Raw genomic sequence first — 8,067 nt, 5'->3', positions numbered from 1 at the left:
TGGTCCATCCTTTCATCACATCTCCAAACTTTGTCTCTGTAGCTCCTTCCATGGGTGTTTTGTTCCCAATACTAAGAAGGGGCAAAGTGTCCACACTTTGGTCTTTGTTCTTCTTGAATTTCATGCGTTTAGCAAATTCTGAGTTCGAGGCCAGCCTGGTCTATAAAGTGAGTTCCAGGACAGCTGGAAAAACCAAAAAAAAAAAAAAAAAAGAGTAGGTACAAAGAAATCTGAATAACAACAATAGCAACAAAAAAACAAAACAATAATGTATTAAGAGCCATATTGGGGGCTATTTTTCATGGCATATATAAGTAGGCATTTGCTAAACTCTGAGTGCAATTTCTAGTACATGGTAATGTAAAATAATATTCGCATCCTTTATCCTTCTCAGGTCTCTTTCTTTCCTCGTCTCAAACTCACATATCCTTGATAAGATGACTTGTGTTGTCAAAAATCTGTGTGAGACAAGGTGCTTCATAGATTGTTTTTCTCAAACACTTTAAAATGTTTTACAGTCTCTATAGACAGAAAACCCTCCAGGATCCAGTTGTGAGCCATGTTCCATGAAAATTATTTTGTGCTCATGTGTGTGAAAATGGAGGAAGGATGTCTCTCACGATGTCTTTGTTTGTTATTGATCATAATTTTGAGATATTCAGTGACTGTCCGTTCCAGTTGATTTCACTTACCTAATACTTCCAAGTTATTTTAGCATCAACCCCCACTCCCCAGTTTCTTTTACTGTCACCTTTTGTGATGCTGTGGTAAACTTTTCTTAATGCATTTTTTTTCAGATAATTTACTTGATAAAGTTATTTTAAAGCTAAGATATTTTTGCAGAGAACATTTGCTGAGAATATGAAGATATCTATTTAGGGAAGATCTGTGTAAGTAATAAAGTATTTTAGGAGGGAAAATGCCAGACAGTGATTTAGGGCTTTATCTGCTGCCAAGTAGAGCTATGCATGTGAGAGAAAGCCTCACTCGCCTTTATGAGTCAGTTGATGTGAGTCCCTGGCCTCACCTAAGGACAACAAAATCTGAACAAAAACAACAAAAAAGAAATATACACTTGTCTATTTCCTTTTAAAAATGGACCCACAAAGACTGAAGCAGCAAGCCGGTGGCCTTTACGGGTCGTTACCAGGTCCTCTGTGTATATGCTATGTGTATATGCTGTGTGTATGCTTGGTGTTCTTGTGAGACTATCTTCTGGTTTCCTCATAACAAACTTTAAGATAGAAATGAGATGAACCACAATGAAGCATTTCTTCTCATTTGTCTAATGGCCAGTGAAGTTGGAAAGTCTCACCTTGTGTTAAATGGTCATCTTTTGAGAATTGTCTTTTCATGTCAGGAGCAACTTTAATGTTTGTGTTGTTTGATTGTTATTTAGCTTTCTTTTTATTTCTTTGCATATTGTAGATATCAAGCATCTGTCAGAGGCATACTTACCCCATGTTTCTCTCCCATTCTGTAGGCTGTCTCTTACCTGATTAGTTGTTCAGGCTAATATATTTCTAAATAGTTCCACAGCAGCATTTTACATAATATTAGTATTTAGGAATTATGGATTTTTCTTAACAAAGACTAAATACCGAAAATAATAATAGTTTTATTATAATATAATAAATCTAATAATAGTTTTATAATAGACAATAATAGTTTTTCAAAGAGGATATATTGGACAGCTAGTGAAAGATAGGAGAAGTTTTCAAAGCATGTGAATCAGTTTAGTTTAAACATAAAACCTCAACATTTAATATGATGCAGAAAGTCAATGTTCTAATGATTCCCTTTGAATAATTTATGCCATACACACATATATGTATATATAGTTTTTCTGTATAATTGATAGGAAAAATTGATTGAAATTTTATTTCAAATAGTATATCAAATATTATATAAAACATTATAGAATTATATTAATATAGAATGTTAATGTAGATTGTTTAGTTGTAAAAAACTATATATGTCATTTATATATACTATTCTTTTCTCATTAGATGCTTAATTCATTTCCTACATGCCTTGATTTATATTTAATTTTGCGAGCTCTCATCTATAAAGTATTATTCTTAAATATATACCTTATTCATTTTAACATTTTTCATGCACTGACAGAAAAGTCACAATGTTGTTTTGTTTTGTTCATAACATCATTTTGGTATAATGGATCTGAGCCAAAAGGTGTGGTGGAGAAAGTTTCTGGAGCAAGCAGTGGCACTTAATTTGCGTTCTGTATGTCATTAAGAACTGGAAGAGTTATAGTTGGGCAGAAAAGAGCATCAGGTTAAGACCTCCTCCTGTTTGTGTGGGTGGGTGGATGTGTGTGGTTGGGTCGGTGTGTCTGTTGGTATTCTAGCGGAATGCAAAGTTTAATAGCTATTCTTATACTTACATTTGTTCACAGACCTAAGGATATCTGGTGACAGATGATAAGTGTTTGCCTTTCTTGTAATAAAATGAGAAAATGTTAAAAATTCTAGAAAGCAAGACTTATGCAAATTACTATTCTAAAATGTAACTCTAAGCTGTAGCTTGAAGCTTAGTTCTAGGTCTAACCACAGTGAAGTTCAGTGAAGCCCATCACAAAGAAATGCTGTATGAACCGAATCCTATCTGGTATCACTGGATGGTGGATTACGGCACGGGAACTGCCTTAGTCAGGAGGCTGAGCGTAACCTTCACCCCACTTCACACCTCTGTAGAAAATCTTGGATAACAACTCTGTGTTCTGGGATCAGTGCACGCCACAAAGAAGGATTCATTTTGGAGAACCAGCATAGTAAGCTCTAGCACCCCACAGCGGCCAAAGGTCCTATGCATAAGCCCTGGTTTACACGAGGTGCTTTAGAACTGACGTAGCACCATAAGATAATGTTGTGGCAAATCTCCAACCCAAATAAACCCCAGTAATGAAAACACAACTCAGTTAATATGAATACAAGTTGTGTGCCTAGATTGGCCGAGTCTACCACTACACTACCATCTTCCCCATCTGTATGACCCCTAATAACTTACAGTTTCTCCAGGCCAAGTGCTTCTGCTCTGCTTTCCTTCTACCCCCTCCATTGTCCTCTCTCTTCTACTCTTTCCTCTCTCTCTTTCTCCAGTTTTAGCTCAACCCAATCACCATCTCTAGTCTTTTTTTTTTTTTTTTTTTACAAATTAAGGTGGGAAGAAGGTTTACAGGAAATCACCTGTGTGCTGACTCATTTTGTTCAAAAACCTTCCTAGGAGAACATAATTAGCATCAAATTACAAATAGCCCCTGGGCTATCCACAACAGGATAATGCTTTGGTACTCTTCTCAAACTGTGCAAGAGTGAAGCTGAGGCAGACCAGAATAAGTGGATAAGGGACTACTCCAAACTTGGGCAATGTGGGATGACATAAGACTAAGTTTACAATGAAATTTAGTACTAGGCTAGGAAGCCCCAACAATTGAAATATCCTGTTTTTCTTCATGCTTGGTCCTGGCTGGATAGAGAGGGTCTGAAACAGACTATCTATACCTACGGGATCAAAAGAAGGCATATGGCTCCAATGACTGTCTATTTTAACTAGCATCACCCTTGAGTAGGTACAGAGTTCATTAGCCAAGCCACATCATCAGTAGGGAAAGCATTGTTGGTCTTGTAGATCATTGTGTGACACAAAGAGGTGTCATTGGTTGATACCTGGAACTGGTATATTCATGGTCACTCTGCCCAGATTCAGTCATAATCCCAAAGTGGCTAACAAACCAGTAACTGTTAGCAAGGTATCTGGGACTACCCTGGACTCAGGGACAGGCTTAAGGGTACATGCATTATACATATATATATATATATATATATATATATATATATATATATATATGTATATATATATATACACATATATAGATGCATTATTTTGTGATGGTAGAGTTTTCTGGTTCGTTTGGTACAGTACTTGAACAGAATAGTTAAGATAAACCTGAGCTTGGGTTTCTCTCTACTACTAAAGTCAGAGATACAACAGCAACAGTAATCTTTAGGGCGGTTTGTGGTCCTATATGGTACTATATAGGAAGTGGCTACAATGTTAAAAGTGGCTACAAAGTTAAAAACAACAACAAGAAACAAAACAAAAACAAACAGAAAGCCAAAAATATAAGCAACTTGCATAAAATTACTGCACAGATAGATACAATCAAAGCTCAATCAGCAAATCTGGAATAACTGCAGCATTTTTTAATGCCCATTATTAAACATCTATGCAACACTGGATGCCAACAACAGACATTGTCAGAAAACCAAGGCCTTGCCTAATAGTCAAAATACGGTGCTGGAAATAATACTTAGCATGGTAGAATGCTCCTTTGGAGAGTTTGAAACAGCTGTTTTAAAGAGCTTACATTGAGAAGAAAACAGGCCAGCGAGAAGAAAGCACACTAAAAAGTCCCTGCAAACCAAAGGAGACATATATTAATGTGAAGACACACTCTGTACAACAGGAGGAAATATTTGCAAAATGTTGATATATTTCCAAAATATATATGAAACAGAAACAATTCAATAGCAGAAACAAGCTGACTTTTAAAATGGACATGAGACTGAATAGGGATTTAAAAAAAAACAAAAAACAAAATCCTATAAATGCATAGCAGGTACAGGAAACATGTTCACCATCTCTAGTCCTCTGAGACATGCAAATCAAAAGCACCAGGCAATATCACCTCACTCCAGTAAGAATGACTATTATCAAAAAGACAAAAGAGACACACTGGCAGCTCTGTACACTGCTGGGGGGGAATGTAAATCAGTGGGGCCATTATGGAAAACAGAATGAAGGAGTGTCAAAGTTAAAAATAGAACCAGGAAACTTCTTATGGGTTATGGATCAAAAGGAAACAAAGACACTGTATCAGAAAAATAAACCACTGTATTCTGATGCTCATCACAGCACTGTTCGCAACAGCCAAGAAATGAAAACAAGCGCAGTGTCCATCAACTGATGAAAAGTGAAGATATTCCCAGTGTCCCTATGCACAGTGGAATGCTTTCTGTCATGTAGAGCAATGGAATCCTATGGTTTGAAGCACTGTAGATGAAAGTGGAGATCATACTTTAAGTAAAATAGACCAGGCACGGAAAGCCAAGTATGCCATGATCTCCCTCAGATATAGAATCTAAAAATGTTCAGTCTCACAGAAATTAAGAGTTGAATGCTAGTTACCAGGAGCCTGAGGAGATGAGGGATGTCGGAAAGATAATGGCAAATATTAGATGGGAGAAAGGTTGCCTTGAAAAGGTAGAAGAAGAGCTTTCAAAAGAGTCTCCAAAAAATAAAAATCATTTGAAGAGGAAGATATGTTTAGCTTAGCCTAAATATTATACATACCACACTCATCATTACTCAGTTTCTTTTAAAATTTAATTTAATATTTTTACTAATTCACTTTACAGGTTTCTTTTTTTAAAGAAGTTTTAAAATGCATTAAAAACCCAGCAGGTGGGATATGTGAGACTATGTTGAAGAATTGCAGGTAAATCACATTGGCCTGAAACGAGCACTCCAAAAATTGGAGGCATGTCTGTTATATAAACAAACCTTTTGAATTTATTTCCATTTTCAAGCAGTTTAGGGGCTGTGAATATTCCCTGCAAATAGTCACCCACTTAGTCTCCGGATTATCCCATTCACGGCACATGTCTGTGCAGGAGGGAGACTTTCTAATTGTGGCCTTTGCAAGATTGTAAAGCAATTGGTACTCTCCTCCATGGACTTATTACTGGGTGTTTCTATGCAAGACTGGCAGAAAATTGGGCCATGCATGATTTCCTTTGGAATTAGTCAGCCAGAAGAGAACTTACCACAATGGAGAAAGACTTTTCGACAGTTGCCAAGGATGCTTGGACAAGCCAAATTTCCACAGCTTTCCACAGGGGAATCCTCTCACATTTGTCATTTCCTAAATCAATCAGTGTCCTCGTAGGTTCTCTGACTTTACCAATGGCAGATCTATTGTCTGTAGAAATACTGAGAGCCTGGCAGATGAGGGCCAACAGAAGCAAACTTTAACTAGGTTTGTCAAGCTTCATGAGCTCCCCTGAGCAAAGAAACTTCTAACACTATTGTGTTGCCGTTGCTTGGCCTGGACACAAAGGCATTTTCAGAATTAACCATCCTTATATGCTTGGCAGCATCATAGGTGCTGAACACAGAGAGATTAATGTGATCATTACTCAAAGAATACAACAGAAGGGAAAACCTGGCCCGTTACACCTTCAACTGTGTCAAACAAGGCTCCAAAATAAAACAACATCAAATTATTTGGCACCCTCGTTGCTCTTTCCAGTGTTTTCTCACATGTTTTAGCTTATTTGACCAGAACTTCCTCACAGGACTCAAGATAATGCAACGCATGGTTAGCACTAGACCAGGAGCCCATCCACAGTTAAGTCTGCATGTCATTAGCATACAAGACACATTGAGCCGCAGATCATGTGGGATAAATTGGATGGTAAACAGTCCAGGCACTGTGAAAGCTTTTATACACATAGAGCAAGAAATACCATTGAGGTTGTATAGTACCCTGCCAGTAGGTGAGGCTCAATACTGTGATATAACTTGCCCAAGACTTCTGTGAAGAGTCCGAGATCTATATAAAGAAGGAAAATCAGAAGCAAAACAAAACAGACCTCTTTAGATGGATGGGGCAGGGGACTGAACTATTCTTGGTTGGGCTTTATAGGCAAAGGTGACCCTTGATGCCTCCAGGAATGTAGGGCATCTGAGTTATATAAGAGGTTCTTTTGAAATGCAGCAATTATTTCTGGTCAGATAACACCAGGGAAAAGTTTTTATAATTCTGCTGTACGTAGAACAAATAATACCTGCTCAGATCCTTGAAACCGGATGATGGCTGCTGTATTGGTGGAAACTGTAGATAGGACTTGGCAGTTTGGACATGATTCTAAAGCTATGGACATAAGTAGAGAAAAGAGAGGATGGAATGAGAATTATCCAACAAATAAGAATTTTATTTCCATACCCTCGAGCCTTTCAGACTCAATTTCCCATGAAAATATTAAATGTGTGAATTTGCAAATGCCCATACGTCATGAATGCAGGGGGTTGGGGGTGGGGAATGCTTACTATAGAGCGAGCCTGGGGAATTTGGCTGCAATTGTGAGGAGCACTATTGAAGCTGCTCTAATTTTAAATTTCCTCTCGCAGCTGCAGCTTCCTGCTCTAATCTCTATGAATACAACACATCAATTTAAATAAAAATAGTTATCTGCTTCATGCTCCCCTTCCCCAGCTGCGGACCGCTATTAGAGGTATAGAAAGAAGCTATTGAAAATTAAAATAGTAACATCCTCCTTTTCCAGTTCCTAGACTCCATCCAGTTTAACCTAACGTTAACCAAATGCAGCTAGCTTCATAGTTAACAAATGGATTCATCCAATTCTTCACTCTGTGTGAAATATAGAGGAAAGGCTTCCTGGAAGAAAGGTCTTTCTGTCATCTGACTTTTGTCTAGAGTTATTTAGTTAGCATCTTTCATAGTATTTCCAGAAGGTACTGCAGGCTGTCTTTCTTGTCTCTCTTTCCTTTCCTTTCCCTTTTCCTTTCTTGTCTCTCTTTCTCCTATTTACTTCTAGAAAATCTCCCTCATCTACTATGTTGTACAGGCACCTCAGAGAAACAGGTTTTGTGAAGCCTCTCTTGTTCTGCTGAAGTACCATACGCCACTACTCTTATTACATATTCAAATGTGAGCAAAGCCCCAGCTTGACTTGTGGGCTTGACTTGTGTTTGCTCCAGCACATTTGCTGCTCCCACATATTTAGGGCTGGTCCTTAATAAGCAATAATCATACAAATAGAGAAAGTAACACATGTACTTACTTGCTTTTTTTCCTCGTCTTCTCTAGTGCCTTGTACAAGATCTTGTGCAGAGTAGATACTTAAAGAAGATGAGCATTAAAGAACATCCAGTGTTCAGTAGCCTTTACCTGTCTCCATTGGGCATGAGAGGAAGGCTTCTCTGCAGACAACCAAAATGATTACATTAACTAATCCCTTGGTC

The sequence above is a fragment of the Mus caroli genome, chromosome 10 (assembly GCF_900094665.2).
Source record: "Mus caroli chromosome 10, CAROLI_EIJ_v1.1, whole genome shotgun sequence".
Classification (NCBI taxonomy): domain Eukaryota; kingdom Metazoa; phylum Chordata; class Mammalia; order Rodentia; family Muridae; genus Mus; species Mus caroli.
Note: the sequence above shows the minus strand (reverse complement) of the source record.